The following is a 21,465-nucleotide window of genomic DNA, read 5'->3' as shown; positions in this document are numbered from 1 at the left end:
ATGAGGATGGAAGTTTGCCCGGTGGTCCAACCGAGCTGCTAATGGTCCCGCTGGGATGGAGAATCTGTTCCACTGTCTGTCTTTATTTAGCACTGGGGTTTGTCTTCCTTGCAGAATTTGGGTTTAATTCAATGGGCAAGCTTCCAAATTGTGTCGGTATATGTACAGCATGTCAGGTGTGCGCGTGTGTTCAGCATATGTGTGCCCTCTCTGAGGGGCGCTCAAACCCGGTCCAGCTGCTGGTTTCCACATCTTTAGTGTCGGGGGGGGGGGGGGGGGGGGGGTAAAGCAAGTTCATCACAGACGGTTTTCATCTGGTGTTTTTCGTCTTCTTACATGCGCACAAAATTTTATTTATTTTTTATGACGCCGCGTCACTGTTGGCCTCTGTTGGCCTTCCGACAAGCGTCGGAATCCTGTTTGACTTTTTTGAAATTGTGACAAAAGCTGAGCAACTCGGATGGAAGTCCTCACTTCCTTCTTCCGATTCTGCTCATAAAGTCTGTTAGTTCCAACAGAAATATCAGCTAAAGCTCGTCTTTAGTGGTGTGGTTTTCTACGGGATCCGGTATCAGACCATGGAAAAAGCTCAGAGACGCAAATCTTTCTGGCTTCCGTGTCAGTTTTTGCACTACATCTCCAATGATGCATTGTGATAACCCTTGTGCTATCCTAGGCACTTTACCATTGGGAGTTGGGTCATCTAGACCCACTAGACAGTGCTCTGAACCTTTTTTCTTCAGTGATTTGTGATCTTCACTGGTGTCCATGGATAACATGAAATCTTTCCACCTTTATCCATCTTTGTCATGGTAGGGAGAACACGTTAATGTAAGAGTGGGGGTCATCTAAGATAGCACAAGGGTTACAGTGACAGCATCTCTGCGCTACAATGATTCTTCTCTGTTAAACGTGTTGAAACCACAACAAACACACATTTAAACAGTTTTTAAATCATTTTGATAAAATCAGAGGTCAACAGTTTAGTTCTCCTTCAAGGTTGTGTTTATTAGCAGCCAAACATCCCAAAGTTTGGTCCAAGTCATCGTTCTGACTGAAACACTTTTCTAATAAAGTCTGGATTGAAGGACAAATTCGCTTTTAGACTTGAGTCACTTTTGAAAAATAAAAGATTAAGTTCAAGTAGAAGTAATAAAAACATTTAAGAAACAGGGTTAAGGTGAAGTGGGTAACAGACACATTTAAACTAAATTGAAACAATTTAATCATCTAAAAGTAAATCAAACATTTTTGTTAAAGTTTTCAAAGACTTCATTTTTGATTAAGACGAAAGAAAAAGTAATAAAACTTCAACATGTTCACTTTTTGTGTAAGTATAATAAACATATATATTGTTAGTTTTTTGTGTAAAATTAAAAAAAAATATTGTGATAATATGGTTTTAAAATTATAGTTGCTTTTGCTCCAACATTGAAAAGTGTCGGACCGACCGACCGACCGACCGACCGACCGACCGACCGACCGACCGACCGACCGACCGACCGACCGACCGACCGACCGACCGACCGACCGACCGACCGACCGACCGACCGACCGACCGACCGACCGACCGACAGACCGACAGACAGACAGACAGACAGACAGACAGACAGACAGACAGACAGACAGACAGACAGACAGACAGACAGACAGACAGACAGATAGATAGATAGATAGATAGATAGATAGATAGATAGATAGATGGATCTACATATCTATATAGGCTTGGAATTGAATGTTTGCATCCTATTGCTTTTGCATGCTTACTCAGGAGCAAGTTCGTTTAATTTCCTACAACGTCCGGGTAGAAAAATCCCCCAAGCGGTGGAGTGTGCAGCACAGAACACTAAGCATTTTATGCTCTAATATGTTTATGCAGGCAAATCTATTCCTGTGTTATGGTACTGTGTTTTGGGATCATATGTTTCAAATCATGCATGACACATCTCAAGATTAACTTCTTTTAGATGATATTATTCAAAATCCCATGGTGCTATTTGACCCTTGTTCACATGGTTTAGAGCACTAAATATTAGCATAGAATATTTCGCTTATTATTTTCTACTAATTGTAGTTTTCTCTTGTCTATTGTGTTAGTTATGTACTAAATTATCCAAAATAGTTGAAATGATCGATGTATTAATCCTTGTGCTATCCATAGCACTTTAACATTAGGAGTTGTGTCAGCTTTGTACCAGGCTGCCAACATTTCCACTGCGGGACTAAGTGTCCAGGCCATAACCCTGTCAACCAACAGTAGCTGGGATAGGCTCCAGAATGCTACATTCACATCAGGCATGTGTACCAGGCTCAAGAACGTGACGACACTTTTAGCATATGGTGTTCACGCTGAACTGTTGCTACACGGTATTAGCACTTAGACCAGGGGTGTCAAACATACGGCCCGCCAGGTGGTTAAGTCCAGCCCACACATGAAGAGTAAAAATCATAAGGACAGTTAAAAAACAAAGCAAGTTTGTAGTCCATTCCTGTGGCGAGTTATGATTTTTTAAAGAAATTACCGAAATGCGCATTTCCGCCATTAGGGGGAGCAAAGGCAAGGCAAAACAGGTGAAACAGCATATCTCTGCATGTGCCAAAAGTGAAACCTAACAGCTCTGTTTCTGGGTAAGATGCACTTTGGTTCCCTATGAGCCTTACCGCTGTTATCTTGCTATAAGGATGATCAGTAGCAACACCCTAATGACCAAAATGTTGTCAAAAAGTAAAGTGAAGTGAAAAGATTTCCAGGAAAAATGGACAGTTTTTTTTTCTTTCACGAAGCTGAATGCAAAACCCCCATGCTTGGTATGTTATCAACAGGTTGCAGTGTTCAAAGAATATAACATTCAGCACCACTAAGAGATTTACCATAAAGAAAAGTTTCTGGATTGCTTCAGTGTCAGATGTAAAATATTCAGTCTGTATAAAATTAAATAGACCAATTTTTTTTGACTGAAATTAATTTCATTCAAGATCCATTGGCCCCAAGTGATTAGGCTACTATTTTGGTTGAGGCATTTTTTCAAATTGAGTAAAAAAAAAACTAAAACAAAGCTGTTATTTTGCTTTTATGTTATGGTCCGGCCCACTTGAGATCAGACGGGCTGAATGTGGCCCCCGAACCAAAATGAGTTTGACAACCCTGGCTTAGACAATTGAAAGAGGCTTGGTGCGAAAGTGGTGAAAATCTTATGAATTTTGCTCCAGGCTTTTTCTTTCTGATATATGGAAGACCTGGTGTCATAGAATTCCAGTCGGGTACAAACTACAGTTAATAAAAACATTCTCCATGATCAATCTAAAAACAGTTCGTGCTTCTGTTAATGAAAAAGGATGCTACCCGGATAGGACGTCCCTATCAAATTAGACTCCCTGATTGGTCAAAGGTAACCCTTGTGCTATCCTGGTCACTTTACCATTGGGAGTTGGGTCATCTAGACCCACTAGACAGTGCTCTGAACCTTTTTCTTAAATGATTTGTGATCTTCACTGGTGTCCATGGATTACATGAAATCTTTCCACCTTTATCCACCTTTGTCATGGTAGGGAGAACACGTCAATGTAAGGGTGGGGTCATCTAAGATAGCACAAGGGTTAAGACTGGAAAGTTGTCATTTAGTCCAATTCAAAATTTACACAGATTTCCAACAACACCCCAAACTTTTTAGCATCAATCGTTGCTTCTTTTATTACTACCAGCGGAGAGGAGGGGGGGATTTATTTTTAAACAGAGTGAGAATCCTGTGATAAAGAGAAACAAGAGTAAACGACAAATGGTGGCTCAGTCTAAGGTGTGTTAGTGTGATATGTGACGGAGCAGCTGCATTGAAGCGATCACAACAATGTGGTGATTTAATTCCTGCGATAACACCTAACTTATCACATGCAGATCCTTGCATGCAGTCCTGCACCTTCACAAATGTTATGTTGATTTAGAACATTTCTCTATTGATCCTTATGAAGGTTATATGGAGTGTTAAACAGTCCCAGCTATAGGAGAAAAAAAGGGAAGCTGAGCTTTATATTCCTTTATGAACATAAGAATCTTCAAATCGGAACATTTTTGTTTCTTTGTAATAATTACAATCAGACTTTGTGACTAAACGGCATCAGAAATATATAAAAAAGGGAAGACATCCTTGATCCTCTCTCTGCTTGACATCAGGAGGATTACCATATTTGGAACTTCCTGTATCCAATCACGATCACACATTAGGTTATTTAAGATTCCATCAGTCAATGTTCTACTGTAGTTTATGATTGGATCCAGCCTTCAAGTTTGTACCAAGTCAGTCAATTGTCTTTTTTTTTTTTTTACCACAATTTGACATGTCAAGTTCTCAACCACTGCTTCACAAGATTCCCAGCATTCCATAGCCACATCTGGACCAGGACCCGCCCCTGGTCTGGACTACAAACTCCTGCTAACCTGTGGATGCCCCCAGACTCACCAGCGCCTCCCCCTGATCAGCAGAAGCAAGACTTCCTGTAGAAAAACATCCTCAACACTTTTTTTTTTTTTTTGCGGGATAAACGATTGACTCCCGTCTTTTCTACTGTCGTCCTGTTTGGTCCACTTGGTTTACCGGATAGTCATGTGCAAGATTGATTTTTATCATTTGAAATGAGTGTTTTTTGGGGTTTTTTGGCCCTTGTGTTTATCATTGTTGCTGGACACGGCAGGTAAGTAGGCTAGAAAAAGCAAACAACAGTTTTTGGATTACTTTAAATCACACTTAAGAGCTGCTGATTCATGCGGCCAATTTTTTTTTTATATTTAAGCAATAATTTATAAAAAGGAGGGAAAAAAAATCTTAAAAGAAATTAAAAGTAGAATGGTTTTCATGGATACTAGGTCTTTGCACAGATGGTTTTTTTTTCATGTTTATACTGGAGTATGGCACATGCCACCTAGTGGTCACCTGCTGAATTGACCTGGCTATATCTTTCAAAAATGCTTCAAACAAGGAAGTGAAAGAGTTCCTCCTGAGCTAAAGACACAGCAGGCAAGTCTTCTTTAGCTTGAATGCAAACGTTTTAGGTCTTCACTAAGGTTCCACTCCAACTGTATTTTGATCTATTTTAAAATCGTTCCCAGTGGTCTTTTAATTGTGACGATGCCGTTTTATAGCCAAAATGAAAGCGGCATTAGAATTTTGCTTAAGATTTGTGGCCAAGGCTTTTGGCACTGAAGTATAGGCCTACACTAATATCTCATCATTCCTTTTTTTGAATAAACAAACACTCAGAAACAGACTTTTATTCCGTGGGGTGTAACCATGGATCCATTTTATTATTTTATACATGTCCTGCATCATGAGAAAAATCTTTAACTAAAAAACACGAAAATAAAAATGCAGCCAAATAGCAATTGTGATGTAAGCTACCTATAGGGGGAATGAAAAGCATTTGGATGGACGGACGGACAGGAAAAAACATGTACTACTTTGGAAAGTTTTAGTAAGAAAAAGAAGAAGAAAAAAAACACCCCAGGCCTGAAACATTCTTGCTTTTTAAGATGAAAGTGGGGGTATTTCTTGCTGCATAACAAGGAGTCATTTGAGTGATTACTTTAAAGGAGAAATCTTAGGGATAATTGCGTAAACTGCCACTTAGTGAAGATGACTAGCGCAGGTCAATTCGCAGGAGCGTTTGATAGGGGACGTAGATTAGATGAGAGGCTGTTATCTTGCGTCTCTCCAGATGAAACTCTCCTTCTTAGAGAAAACAGTTCAGTCAAGATGGAGTATTTAATGAGCAGGAACAGGAATATTTAGGCCCTTTTGTGTATGCTGCAAATATTGCATGTTTTTTTTGCCGAAAAAACTCATTTTTTTAAGAAGTTTGCTTGTTGCCGTGTTTGCGGATTGCTTTGCAGAGGGACACATTTGATGTGCCAGTCCGTCGCCGTAGTGCAAACAGCAGGCGGGTGGTCGCCGGTCACCGTTTTTTTTTTTTTCTTTCTCCTGCATACAGACGAGCCCCGGCAACCACCCAGGCACGCAGGTGGAAAGAGGTTTGCGTGCGTTCGCACTGCACACCTCATCCATCTCATCCCCCGCCTCTGCTGGAGGCCCGGCGCTCGCACTCTCACGCTGAGACTGAGGCATGTGTATAAACAAGGAGAACCCCTCTGTCTTCTCCAGACACACAAACGCCACAGAAGCTCCAGATCCACCTCTCCCCTCCATAAATGTGATCATTATTCTGTCTCCTTTGCAATCACTTAAGAAAGGACGTGTCTAAATAAAGCCCAGCGAATGAATGGCTCTTCGCTTCTCAGCAAACCAATTAGGTCTCTCTTATCTCCCGCTAAACATTTTTCTTTGACCTCATGCTGTGTTTTCTCGCCATAATTACCATTGGATTGCTTTTTTACACCTTTTAATGTTTTATACAGGAAAGCTATTTATACATGTTCAGGATGATGGTGTTTTAGACAGGCACACGTGTTATCTTACCATGCATCATACTCTGCAGTTTTCTTTGAAAGCCTGTGCGGATGGGCACATGGATGATGTATACGGATAGCTCTCTTTTTTTCTATAACTTCAAAGAAAAATGAATTTTTTTCCACAAACTTAAAACAAGAGATATTTCATGAAACGTGGAAAGTAAAAGTCAGGATTTGGAAGTAGTAAAAAATGTTTAAAAGGAAGAAAATTTCCAAATGTAACGTAAAGTAGCTTTAGCTATGTTCATATTGCCCTTTGGCAACCAGCGTTCAGGCACCCACCTACAATGAAAAGTCTATGTAAACGCGAGATGCGGACTTCTGCGTTAATACTCTCGCGCTACATCTAAGACCATGTCCGATTCCCACTCTAACTACTAACTACTATAAAACTATATCGTTTTATAGTTTTTTTCTAGTGCCCTGGATTTTAAAAGCATGCTCACTAGTTGTTTTTTTTTTCACGATGACAGTATGACGTCATCGATTTCACGAAGGTAAAATCTAATTGATGTGAGCGTTTTACGACATTTATTTATCAATCCACTGTCTTCTGAAAATAAAAACGAAGATGGTTTATAAAAAAGATACATTTAAATACATTTTTGGGGTAAAAATTGTTGCGACGCAATGCATTGTGGTCTATATTTGCCAGTCTAGCGAGCATCAATGTACACATATTTTTCGCATAGACTTCTGGGAAATTTCTAGGGGACTCAATTTTGGAATTGTAGTTTCGGATTTGATTTTTTAGATTCAATCCCGCTTCTACTACCGTTTACAGGCTCTACATAAAATAAAATGTGTGATAAGTAAAACCAGGTTGAACTTTGACCAGCTAGGGACCTGCTTTGGCAGTGATGTATGGGTCCTTTTAATTTAAGGCACTTGAAAACTGATCAAACGATAATTCCGGCCGTAATTCAATGACATCAAGTCTTTCATTTACTGAAATAGAACTGTGAAAGAAAAAGCCTGAACCAAGATTTGCACCACTTCGCACTAAGACTTTTCCAATTGTAGGTGGCGGAAATGCGCTAAACAGTACACCATCATCACATGTTTGGTGTGATTGTATCATTACAAATGAAATCTGTAGTAAAATGTGCTATTCCTATCATAAATCTGGATGCCTTTTTTGGGGAAAATCAGGAAAAGCTCTAAAATGACTCAAATGGAGATAAAGGTTTTAGATCAGGGGGTCTCCTTACATCGGTCGCGGTTGACCAGTCGATCTTCAAGGACATGAGGGTAGATCGCAGGCCAGCAAAGATAAATAACCAAAAAAATCAAAATATACTTCTAAAAAAATCCATTAGCAAATCAAAATCCTCACTGAGAAGTACAGGAGTTGATTGACATGCAGAACAGCCAATCAAATATCCTTTGATACAAACGTCACTGCACATGCGTGTTTAAATACACTGAGCGCAAACTCTGTCTGTCATTAGAAAGTCACTACTTGCCCCACAGCACGTCAAGTCCCGGATCGCACCTCAAGCCTCCGCGGTTCCGGCCCGATGGATCCAAACTCAATGAGGCAGCCATGTTTTCCTGTGGCATGCGCTTCTGGAGAGCTGCCCACGGAACCAGCAGCACTTTAGAAAATGCCATGCTCCCCCCATAGCACGGTTTACAGCAGAGCATGAAATACGATAGTCACTGCTTTCTCATTTTGTAATACAACGCCTCATCTGTTAATACTAAAGTATTTAGTGTACTCTTACTGTGTAGTTTTTGAGTTATCAGTACAAAAACAATTTTATGTACAAATTGTTTATAATACTATGTCTATTAAACAGTATTTTAGTCACAATACTATATATATAGAGAGACAGAGAGAAAGAGAGAGAGAGAGAGAGAGGTAGATCTTTGAGACATTGTCGTCTCAAAAGTAGCTCAAAGCCAAAAAAGTGGGGACACCCCTGCTTTAGAGACTAGTAAAAATGGAGATTTATTTAAAAAAAAAGAACAAAAACTATTTCAAAACCATACTGTTACTTCATCAAAAGACCTGAGATGCTCATCATGTGCACATTGTCTTAACATCAAGTGCATCTCTCTTTGAAATTATTGAAAAGTACGATTATTTTGGTTACATTTTCCGTTTTTTCTTTTTCTTTATTATTAGGTAAGAAAAACGTAATAACCTTAATCTAATGGCTGTTGCATAACCAAACCCTGCTGCTGTCATCTGTGGTCCTGCAGAAATCAATGTTTGTTCTTTGAGTTTTTGTACTGCAAAGACTCAGAAAGAGACTTCACTGTGGCCATTCAGAAAGACCATAATCTCTCATTCCTTTACTTTTCGTTCTGGTTTTATTTGTGTTCAAGCCACAATATATTGTGCCTCTACTTTCAGGTCACGGGGGGGAAAAAACTGAACAAAGAAAAAAATCAAGAGGCTAAAATATGAAACTGGATTGGAAAATGGAGAGAAAATGAAGCTGGAGATACAAAGACTTTTCTGTGCGCCATAATAAAGTTTAAGGATCAGGCTGTGGAGGAAGACAAAAGTTTTGTTTACCGCACATACATTTCATGCAACAGAAGCCTTACTGCCAGTAAAATTTGTATTTGAATGTCGATGCAACAGAACATGGCACCGGAATGAGCAAACAGAACATTTACCATTGAAGCAGATTGAATGAGAGGCTCATTCTGTGACTTTAGAACATTTTAGCAAACCTGGAACGCTGCATGAAAGATGTTGGTTGTTGGAAACGACAGTTTTTTTGTTTTTTATTTTGGCTAAAAAAAATCAAAATCATAATTAAAAGAATCCTGCACTATTATGAAGGGATGTAACCATGGATCCATTTCTATTCTTATGATCAAACCAGATCCATCTGTCTGAGGCAAGTTGGTAATCGAATTGACTTAAACCATTTCAAACATCTTCCAAAAGGCAATAAATCCATTTGATCAATTTTGGGAAAATACAGTTTGGGGCACAATATCATTATTGTTTATTTATTTGTTTTAAAACATATTTAATTTACACTTAATTATCTTGCAAGAAATGCAAGGGATCTGGAAATCGTCATCTTCATCTACCCAGGGGTTTATCTGAGAGTCACACCGGTTTTGGCTAAAGATGTCCTGAATTGATTAAAGGTCAGTAAACTGGATCATTCTAAATGAACTAATATTGACTGTGAATCGGAAAAGTAACCACAAACTATGATATGCGTTGGATTGTTGTTCAAAATGAATCAATACAGCTCGAATATTTTGTGTTTAAAGAATAGGACACAGCATATCCTACAATTTCCTGATCTTAGAATCCCAATTTTTCCACCATCCATCCGTTTCCAGAAGCCACTGAATGCCTTTGGGAGTCGTGGGGTTGCAGGGGCCAACCCAGATACAGATCGCCCAGTGTGTTGCGGGGCCACACACTCACTCCTAGGGACAGTTTGGAACCGCCAATCAACACCATGCATTTGGGGGCAGAAACAAAGTCCCTGAAGAAAAGCCACACATGAAAGAGTAGAACGAGTAAAGTTCCCACAGAAAAGGCCCTGTTGGGATTCAAACCAGGGTCTTATTGCTGTGAGCAAGAGCGCTAACAACGACATGCTGCTCAGGTTTTCTACTATACCCTTTTAAATGAGTTGGTTTTCTTTATTTTCTGATTCTGATGCTTATGCTCCGAGTGGCCAATAAGAATACTGGCTCAACAAGTGATTAACCGGGCAACTCAGAATAATATATGTAAATATATGATCTTTTATGTAAGTCATGAACTTTTCAGAGCCTTTTGAAAAGATAAAGAAGTTTGGCCATTGAGCTACCCAATTATAAATGATCGCCCTTCATAGGAAAAAGACTAAAACAGAGCTTAGCCATTCGTGGTTAATGGAGACTGCAATGTTTTGACTTGTTTGTAATGTCAAGGAAAGGCTGAAACAAGCCCCCCCCCAAAAAAAAAGCAATTAACTAACCATCTGTCTCAATTGTACTGTGACTTCTTATGGTAAAATTACTTTTTTGAGAGATGAGCAGTAGGATCTAAACAGTATTTTCGTCTTTATGCCAGGCATGAGAATGAAGCCGGACTAATACGGACTATTACAAAAGCTTATATGGAGCAGGCTGTGTGAGGAGAGATGCTTTAATCTTTCAGATTTTCTCTGTTGAATCCTTGTGCATACTGAGGCTGCTATCAAAAAGAGCATCAACATCTCTACGAGGCTTCTGTGAAAGACTTGAATAATTCACTGAGCTTCCTGTGTGAGGATCTGTGTGCTTTTATGAATACGGTTTTAACTGTACACGGGACTCTTGGGATCCGTCTTGTGCAGACAGAAATTGTCATAGAAGGATCTAAATGGGCTCATAGGAAGACATGCTAGCAGCTGCACGATACTGGGATTATTATACACTGGGAGATTTTGTCAGATGGTCAGTTTCTCATCCTTCCAAGGCAACTTTGGCTTTTTGGCTAACAAAACTTGTTCAATCAAGCATCAGTCCAGCCATCATCGGATCCTGCTGAATACCTTTTGGGGTCATGCACTGCAAAGATCTGAAATCATGTATTTTTTTCCAGTTTCTAGTTTAAATATCGTTTTGCACTTGATATAAGACAGAAAAAATGAACTTACTCGTTGTAACTTTTCAATAAGATCTTAAAATTTGCTGAGAATCTTCTAGAATCTCGAAAAAAATCCTATTTGAAGTAATATCTCTCAAAAACTAGCATTTTGGTTCATCATTTTCATCTAATTTTGACAGATTTATCTGAAAATGTGTAATTCTAGTCTAGAAAAAGGATAGCTGGAATTTTGTAGTCCTTAAAGAATGATATTGTTTTAGAAAATCATGTACTAATGTCTTTAAAAGTACCTACTTTAAAGAAATACAATGATTTTTTTTTAACATTACATACTTTTTTCAAAGACATTATATTTCCAGTTACCAGAGCAATGTACCCAAATATGAGTGTTTATGGCAAATAGCTGGATTCAATTAAGTCTTCAAAGAGCAGAACATCACAACTCATCTGAAGAACTCTTACAAAGACAAATTCTATTGGCAGATTTCTTTCACTTGTGTTTAACATCATTTAAATTGGTTTTAGAAGGACATTTTTTTTCCAGCATGGGGTTGCTGGTGCCAATCCACTGTAGAGACAAAGGTTTAAAGCCCTAAAAATGATGCTTATTGTTGACTGTGTGTATCTAAGGTTTAACATGAACATGTTTTTCAAATAGGAGCACTCCAAACAGTTTGGGATGAATCCACTTATTTAGAAACATGTGTATCTCAAGTCCAAGTGCAATTTTGTTCCATCTTTTATTCATGCTGTGTCAAGATGGGAGATGGAACTGGACTCAAGGAGACATTTGGCCAAGACTTTATTTCTCTTGGGTCCAGACAAAGAAATAAAAAGAACACAACAACAACAACAAGCATGACTTTTCTACTTGTGTTTACAAAAAGAAAATGAGTAACAATGTGTGCACTTCATGCAAAGCCTAAGCTTCGGGACCAGTTTTTGTGTAAAATACATAGAAACTTACCAAATGTTCAATGAAAATATTTTTAAAAAGACAAAAAATTGTAATAATGGATACAATAAAATATATAAAACTGAGTTTTTAGAGTGCAAATACTGCAGGGATCTTAAAAAATGCTCAAAAGTTCTCATCCCTTTGGCAAATGTTCATGAAATAAGCAAAAACAAAACTGACAGTAGGATAAAAATAACGGTCTCACGAAAAAGAAAAAATTCTTTGTCACTAAGACATGTGATACTAGAGATTACTTTGCTATTGAAAAACCTTCTTGATAAGATTATTTTTCTTGAAACAAAAGATCCATACCCTTTTTTTTTTCTCATCTGCACTGGCATCTGGCTCAAAACCAAACGACTGGACAGCTCCGATATTGCTTGCGATTTTATTTAATGTCTTGTTGAGGGATGTGAAGGCTGTAAGCTAGCAGAAGTACGCACCAACGGTTCAACCCACAACTTTGAGATACATTTCTAATAAACTACTGTTCCTTTGCAGAAACTACGTATCAGAAAACAACACATTCTTTTTTTTATTTTGGCTAAAAATGTCAAAATCTTAATTAAAGGAGCACTGGGAACACTTTGAAAGTAGAGCTAAAGATGATCAAAATGGGTCTTTAATTCAACAATTTACATGAAAAGCGTAAAGTTGAGGAACCTTCACTGATTTTGGAGAACTTTTTCAGATTTGAATGGAATTAACTTCAAATCCCAAAATGAAACAGTTTTATGTGTTTAACATGGTCCCATGGGACCAGGAAAGACCGTCCCTGAAAGATGGCAGCTTCCCTTCTTCTACTTGACTCAGAAAGTTTCCCGCCCTCCTTCCCTCTTCCCTTCTGCTCAGCATGTCTCTCAGCGGTGACAACCGTGCCACCGCTGCGTCTCTCAGGTGACTGACAGCTTCTTCAAATGGAAGTGCATTGGCTTTGCTGTGACTGACAGATTTGCCTCCCACCCCCCCCCCACACACACACACACATTGTTTGCTGAGTATCTGTCCAAAAGTGGACACTGGAAACGCGCACGCAAAGCCACTTTACGGCTCTTTGTGGACCGCATTGCTCTAGCGCTTTATAGAATAATGCAGAAAACAAAAAGTTTCCCTTTTTTCATTTACGTAAGGTGCACTCCAGCTCAGAGTGGCTATTTTCAATCCAGCTGCATAAAATCTCAGCGCTCATAAAGAGACATCACACAGCAATCTGTCAGTCTTGCGAGAATGCCTGCCTCAGCTGGATTGAATTTACTGATGTGGCAGTTATTTTTTTAAAATTTAAATTTAAAAGTTGTTCAGTCGGTCAAAGTTTGTGCAAAGCGGCAGGAGTTCAATAGAAATTCACCTCTGAGTTGTGGGTAGGAAATCATTGGCCACCCCATCCCCCTTTCCCCTCCCCGGTTGCAGGGAGCTTGTGGCCCCGCCCAGCGTACGCTCCAAGTTTATTTCCAACTGCATTTTTTTTTGCTCCTGATTCACATCAATTTGAATATAGAAGTACTTAAAAAGCTAAATTTTCTTTATGTTTGTCCTCCATCAAAACTGCCACAAGAACAAGAAGAAACAGCAAAAATTCAATTTTTACCAGAGTGGGTTTTTACGTTACCTTTATGTTTTCTTCCAAATCATAAACCAGTTGCTAATGTATGAACTTTTTGCCTTTTTTGAGAAGAAGACAATGTCTGATTTGAAGGGATCCCAATCTTGTGTAAGCCTTTAAAACCCTGGAATTCCCATATTGTTCTTTGGCAGTTAATACTTATGAGTGAATGAAATGAAACAAAAATAAATAAATAAATAAAATAAAAGCTCTGTATCATCATATATGTGCATTTATAGAGCTCTGTGAAACTACAGCAGCTCCGTTTAGCTGTGGAAAATGAGTTTGCCCCTTTGCTCTGCGCCTGTGCCATAAAGTGTATCCAATTTATACTAGAGGAAGAGAGCGGAGATAAAGCTAATGCTGCAGGCCTGTTTGGATTTATGAAAAGACCGTATGAGTGACTGGAGCGCAAATGCTTAATATGAAGATATCTGTTAGAAGACAGCAAGCCAGAGTCTACAATTTGAGATTGAATGGAGTTTGTCGGATTATAATTTAAATCGAGAAACAAGAAAGCTCTCATTCTAATCCAAGAAATGAAAAGTAGCAAAAATAAAATTAAATATCGTTTTCATTGGACTCATAACTTAGTGGATGTCATTTACAGTGTTTGTTTTACTTTACAGATTTCCGTGATATGGAGGCAGTTGTAATGTGGTGATAGACACGCCTCATTTAATGTCTCGCTGTGTGCAGTGGGTCTTACATATTGAGGCCAAGAAATTCTTAAGAAAAACCTTTTCAATGTAGCACCGATTCCCACAAGTTCACCATTCAAACAGCCGTGATAACACGGCATGGCTTAGCGCAGTGTTTTTCAACCAGTGTGCCGTGGCACACTAGTGTGCCGTGGGAGATGGTCAAGTGTGCCGTGGAAAATTGCCCTCATTAACTGATCTAAAAACATTTAACATCTCCAGGAAATCAGCTCTTTGTTCATTCAAACAGGCCCTGATAAAACACTGAGAAGTTAAGAATATGAAATATCATAAAATTATTTTTTCTTTGTGTTGATATTATTCTATTAAAGACATTTTGATAAGAATAACGGTACCGTGATTTAGCTGCAGCTATAACTGTGTAAGGAAAAGTCCCGCCCCTTTAACTGTCTCCACCAATCAATCTTGAAGTCTTAATCACATGTCATCAGTCTGACCAATCAGAAGTGGTTAAAGTATTCACTTCCTTGTTTCGATTTAGAGCAAAAAAGTCTCTCTGTTCTAAGAAAAATACCAGCTAAAGCTCGTCTTTAGCGGTGTAGCTTTCCACAGAATCTGGTATCAGACTGTGGAACAAGTGAACAAAACAATGAAGCTCAGAGACGCTGGTCTTTCTGGGGTCGGCGCATTATCGGCACTACATCTCCCATGATGCATTAAAGTGACTGTCTTAGCGCACAATGAGTCTCTCCTCTTAACGTCTTAAAACAACGAACACACATCAAACAGTTTTTGAATCTTTTGACTGAATTTTTAATACATCTTTTAGAGAAAAACAGCTGCAGCGTCCAGCTTTTTCTGCAACAATTATCACAAAAATGCATGTGAGATTGCAGAGCGGCTGTAGATCAATACAGACTATGAGCTTTTTCTTTTTTTTGTTTTATTTATCTTTTTTTTTGGATGCTGGTGTGCCGCAGGATTTTTGTCAAGGTTAAAGTGTGCCGTGGCTCAAAAAAGGTTGAAAAACACTGGCTTAGCGGATGAGCACTGCCACCTGGGTGGGTGGTAGGTTGTCAGATGCTGCACATGCACTTCATTTCGAAGTTGAAGCTGGGTCATCCATCAGTAGGGATGACTATCGTTAAGATTTTATCCATCATAGTATCGATCCAATAATATTCCGTGTGAAAACAAAGAGGGAGAAGACAAATAAACTATGTCCATAAAAACCTTTTATGTTATATAAAACACATGCATCCCTACTTACATAACACTGTCGATTTGTGAGATAGAAATCAGGAAGCAGTTAAGAAGAGTTCCTGAAACTCCTAAGTCTGTCTAATAAAATCTGTAAGTAGAGCCCAAAAAGGGTTGTAAACTTGTATAGCTACAAGCAAATGCAAGAGTGCAAGAGTTTTGTACGCAGAAGCCCAAAACACACATTTACTTGGATTTACATTGATTTTTGATTGGAAGTGGTTGCCTGTACAGGCGTTGCCGAGGGCGGCGTGAACCTAGCTTTACCCATCATTTTACCAGTTTCTTCTAACACTATCCCGCTGTTCACCTCTTTATGTTTGTTTCAACTTTTCTTTTACTATTTTTTTCTATTCATTCATCCTCTGAAGTATTTTGTCCCTTAAGGGGTCACGGGGCTGCCGGAGCCCATCACGATCACTTGTGGGTGAAGGCGGGGGACACCCTGGACAGGTCGCAAGTCTGTCGCAGGGCAACAATCACACACCCATTCACTCTCACATTCACACGTAGGAACTATTTACAGGAACCAATGAATCTATGAAGCATGTTTTTGGACGGAGGGAGGAAGCTGGAGTCCCACACATCCACGGGGAGAACATGCAAGCTGCCATTGGTCCCCCCAGCCAGGACTTGAACCAGGGTTCTTCTTGCTGTGAGGCAAGAGTGCTAACCACTGCTCCACCATGCAGCCCTTTCTACTTTTCCAACTATTTTCTACTTTTCTATTTGTTTGGGTGTACTTTAAGATGATAAATATTGTATACACGTCACAGTCCCATTCACCCACACACACACACATTCACACACTGATGGCGACTCCGCTGCAGAACACTGGCGCCAACCTAGAGGACCTTTAGACACATGGGAAGGGCAAGGGGAGAACCTTCTGACATCACCACGGCCAACCAATGAAGGCAGGAAACAAACGCCAAAAGTTGTAAACAAACTTGCAGTCTGAGTAAGATTTACAAAAATAAGACAGAACACAAGCTTCTGAACAACACTCTTCGTTTTTAAATAAGTGATGAACAGTAATAGTGCAACAATTTAGGTAAAAAACAAAAACATCTACTTTTGCTCTTGATCTGAGAAAAAAAGACATCTTAACTCACCCACTCGAACATTGGATGAGCGAGGACACTCCTGCCATCTGAGCTTTAACACTCGCAGTTGTTTATCACGAAGCTCTTACTCGATAGACTCGGAACAGATTTTAGGTGCTCCAGGGCATGTTGTGTTCCAAATTATGTTTTCTTTTTAGCTATATTAAGCTGATGGCTGCGTAAAATAACTGAAAAGTATGGAAAGATACCGAAACCTGGTTATAAAAAACTGGATGAAGCTACAAAGGGGTTTTGGCGTGGATAGGTCTCTGAAGTTTTCACAGAAATAGATTACTCTGCAACAGAAAGGTGGAGGTGAGCAGCCGTGGAGCTGAAGTGAACTCTAATTGTGCTGCGTTGCTTTGCCGGTGAAGGTCAGAGCCATCTCTCAGTCTGTCACCAGCAGCGCCTCCACGACAGGTGAAGCACTCAGGATTGACATCCAATCAGCCGCTGCTTTAGATGCAGGATCACATCCGTGTGGTCATATAGTGACGTTCTCCCGTCCAAATGCATGTACCTGACTGCATCTGCACCGTGCACAACCCTCCCTCCCCCAGGTTCTCTCATCCACCCACCACAAACCCGCCTCGCCAGCCTGTGCTGCTTCCGTCTATCAGATGGCTCTGCATTCACCGCCGCTGCCTTCCCACACTGACCTGACGAGGCTCGGTTTCTCCTCCACCTCGTGCCAAGAACCCATCAGCTCTTCCTCACCAACACATCAGTGCAGCAGATCCTCGCCTGCATCATCCAACTATTCAAATCAAAGCTTCGCTGTACAAAAAAATAACTACAAAAACGATCTTTTGTTTATAAATGTCTTGTAAAACTGCCTTAATCATGAATAAAAAATATTATAATCAACTTTTGATTTTAAATGTTCTCTTTATTCTCGCTGATTAATTATAAAGAACCCCTTTAATCATCCTTTGAGCAGTTTTAAATGTGTTCCAATTGGTTTTTCGCTAGTTGGCTTGGACAAGTAAGACACGCAATGGATGTTTGTAACCCTTGTGCTATACTAGGCACTTTACCATTGGGAGTTGGGTCATCTAGACCCCACTACACAGTGCGCTGAACCTTTTTTTCTTTAATGATTTGTGATCCTCACTGGTGTCCATGGATTACATGAAAGCTTTCCACCTTTATCCACCTTTGTCATGGTAGGAAAAACAGCCAATGTAAGGGTGGGGTCATCTAAGATAGCACAAGGGTTAATATGTTTTCTAAATGTGCTCCACTGTTTGGTACAGCCAGCAGTTATGATTTTAGCCAAAATCCAGGCGGTTTTGGTTCAATAGAAATACGCCTTCGAGTTGGGAGCAGCTTTTTTCATCCTCATTGCTGAGAGCTCTCTGTTTACATGATGCCCCTTTGGCTTACAGCCCCTCACACCCCCAACCTAACAAAAAACAAAAAATGGCAAGCATTACTGAAGCTATCCAGCCATACAGTTTTGAGCCAGAGGACAGTTCAGACGAGGAAAACAAGGACATACGTGGATCTAGTCGTCTGCATGCTAACAAATAATCTTTTTTTAATTGGCTTTTTTCCGTCTGCTCCTGATTCACAATGACTTGAAAAAAGTTATAGTCAGCAAATAAATATATGTACTCCATCATGAGAAAAATGCCACAAGATCATAAAAACACCATACATACTAATACTTGGAATGGGTCTTTAACTTCAACATAATTCTAGTCTAATTTGGCCCAACTTTTGTCAAAGTAGTCCCGCTTGGCTCTTTCTATCAGATACATTGGTCACCTTTAATGAATTAGTTCAGAGTCTAACTCATCTCTATGAAGCTTTGAGGAGAAGCTTTTTTTCATTGGGAAAAAAAAAAGGGCAAGAGTACCTTTTTGTTTGTTTTTGGCCAAGCTGTGAAGCTTGGATGAGGGGATAAAAGCATCTAAAGTTCTTCAAATGCCTGGCACCAGACAGCATTTGCCTCTGGCATTTATGTCCCAGATGGGGGGCACAAAGTAGTCTCCTTGCTTCCTCTTTTTATTTCTCCATGCTTGTCTCACTTTTACTATTCTACTTTGTTCCTTGGTGTCTAAACTACCCGTGTCCTTTTTCATTCTACTTTTCTTCTCAGTTCTTTCCTTACTCATTTACTTGAGACAAGAAGTAGCGGTCCTACAGATTGCTCTTGGAAGTGTTTCAGCTGCGTGGGAGGCGGTGGAAGAAAAAAAAACACAAAACAAAGCAGGGGAATGCAACGTTCACCTTAAGAGTTGTGCAGTCTATCAGCAGGGGCTCTGCTCACTTTCAAGAAATTTGTCTCTAGAGTAAACACAGGCAATAAGGTTTCGGTTAAAAGGTAGGAAGGATCTGTGCAAAGAGAAACAGCGATGGATGCTTCTAGGAAAGAAAAAAATTGGTCAAAATCTGGGATTTGCGACTCCAAAAATTCTCTATATGGATCACTCCTATAGGCTCCTGAGTCCTGTTAGCTGAAACTCTCGATGTAAAACTCATTTTAATTATCTAAGAGTGGTTTAATGGTAACCCTGGCTGGCGGTGTGTGGCTTTTAATGATAATGCAGTACATCATAACCAGAGGCTGGGTCTGATTTGAAGCCTCTGGTCTCACACTGCTCAAGGTCATTAGTGTTAATGCCATGGTTTTTGCCATCTGCTGAGATTGTTTACACTTGCCTTGATAATTAGCTCCTAATTAGAAGTGGATGGTGGGGAGTTCATGTTCTGTTTGTGTGCACATCAAAACACACACATTAGTGTGTGTTTAAGTGATGGCATGGGAATTTTTTTTCATTTTTTTTTTCCGGTAAATATGATGGTTATTAGAAAAGGCAGGTTGATCTGAAACCTTTACAGACAGAGGAAAACACAAGTGTTCTTTCTTGGGGACTCACAAACAGTGCGGTAAGTACAGACAACAAATGGTGTATATATATATATATATATATATATATGTATATATATATATATATATATAAAGTAACAAATGTATAAGTCTAAAGACAATCCCAGCCCCAGCTTCTTCATTTGAGTCATCAAAGACCCACTTTGATAAAACTCATGTTTTTAGTGTTTTAAACATGTTCTTGTGGCCTTTTTCTAGTGATGAAGGACATATATAATGAGTATTTCTTTATTCAAATCATAGTGAATCCGGAGCAGACAAATTTTTTTTTAAATTCTGTAGTAACCCTTGTGCTATCCTAGGCACTTTATCATTGGGAGTTGGGTCATTTAGACCCACTCGACAGTGCGCTGAACCTTTTTCTTCAATGATTTGTGATCTTCACTGGTGTCCATGGATTACATGAAAGCTTTCCACCTTTATCCACCTTTGTCATGGTAGGGAGAACACGTCAATGTAAGGGTGGGGTCATCTAAGATAGCACAAGGGTTAAAAAGCTTGTTGCTGTGATGTAGAAAATATGCTGGGCAGGCCACAATCTCCATGCTCCGCCCCAATCCGATGCATCCAGGTGTAGACAAATAGATCCATGTACGTCTTTGTTGTACTCGTCCGAGCTGGCATCTGGCTCAAACTGTGCAGCTCCAATACGGCTCACTTTTTTGTTTCACCTGTAATGTTATGTTGGGGGTGTGAGGGGCTGTAAGCTAGAGGGCCAGTGTTTCAACAGATGGCTCATGGGAAGTGGGGCGGTGTGTGTGAAGGCCAGGAGCCCCATGTGGGGGGGGCTGTATGGTGTGTGGGCATCCATCTTTTTGGATGGTAGTGTCCAAGAATTTTTTTCTTTTTTAACCCAACTCTAGAGCTTTAGTTATAGTATGGAAGTCTTCGCAATTTACAAAATGACTGTCATTCCACAGGATTCTGAAATGGAGAAAAGCAGCTTTGCACCACTATCCAGCACTTTAGTAACTGCACATTGGTGCCAAGTCGTTATGAAAAGTTGCTTTTCTCGACGTTGGAATGAGCAGATTCATGTTGACCGTGTAAGCGGTCGAAGAGTTATGGTTGGGGTCAACTCCAATGTTAAAGGTTTAGTTTAGTTAGTTTGTCGTGGATTTATATCCTGTAATAATACAAATACTTCTGGTAATCAGTGTTTGATCACACCCAGTACCTGGATGTGACTCAATGTTCCACAGCTTTCCAACTTGTTAGAAAATTAGGTGCAACCAAAAGGCTGCACCAGTACAGTACGGATTTATTGTTCGCTTTGTAATTAAAGAAAACACCACAGTGTTCTCACAGATTGCCCCTCCTCTGCATTTGACATTTTTAATAAGTTCCCCAACCTTTGCTGCCTCTTTTTTTTCTCTTCTCATTCACTGACGGAGAGATTCTAATCGCTTCATGAGATTACATCTCGCGCCCGTGTGTTTGTAACAGAGCGTGCCGTGTCTCTGGTAATCTCTGCAAGCCTTTATATTAAAACAGATGATGTAGAGGGAGATGGCCCTAATCCAGAGATGTACTATAATCCACAAGTTGACTGAACGGTATCGCCGAGGTTATTAGGTTTCCTGTTGTGAGGAGAGATTGTGTTTTCCAGTGGATTACTGCATCTTCACTGGAGTTAACGGAAGGGTCAAAGGTAGTCTTGTCTGTGTCGTGGTTGACGGCGCTTCACAGCAAAGAGCGCACCTGTGTTTTGAGCAAACACAGCTTCTGTACTGAAGGAGGCGAAACAAAAAGGGAATAAGAAACCTCAAACTTTGTTTGTTTTTGGGGGATTTGCTGGCATTTTTGATGTGTTGCCTAAGGCCATATGAGAAGTTAAGGACAGAGCTGCCAAAGCCATGGAGATGAAGAAGTCGAAGACTGGGGGTTATAATGAAAAAGAAACTCAGATTCTGTCAGATCCAGAAAAAAAAAAACAGGCTTGTTTTGTTCAGCCGAACCCTC

General features: G+C 39.8%; 1 protein-coding gene across 4 annotated transcripts in view; it reads right to left on the bottom strand.

Moving 5' to 3' along the window:
- The window catches only part of sdk2 (sidekick cell adhesion molecule 2), a 394,471-nt gene that overhangs the window by 137,072 nt on the left and 235,934 nt on the right, over nucleotides 1-21,465 (bottom strand). The window lies entirely within an intron of this gene.

This window comes from Oryzias latipes, chromosome 19 (genome assembly GCF_002234675.1).
Source record: "Oryzias latipes chromosome 19, ASM223467v1".
Lineage (NCBI taxonomy): Eukaryota > Metazoa > Chordata > Actinopteri > Beloniformes > Adrianichthyidae > Oryzias > Oryzias latipes.
Note: the sequence above shows the minus strand (reverse complement) of the source record. Positions and strands in the feature narration are given on the sequence as shown.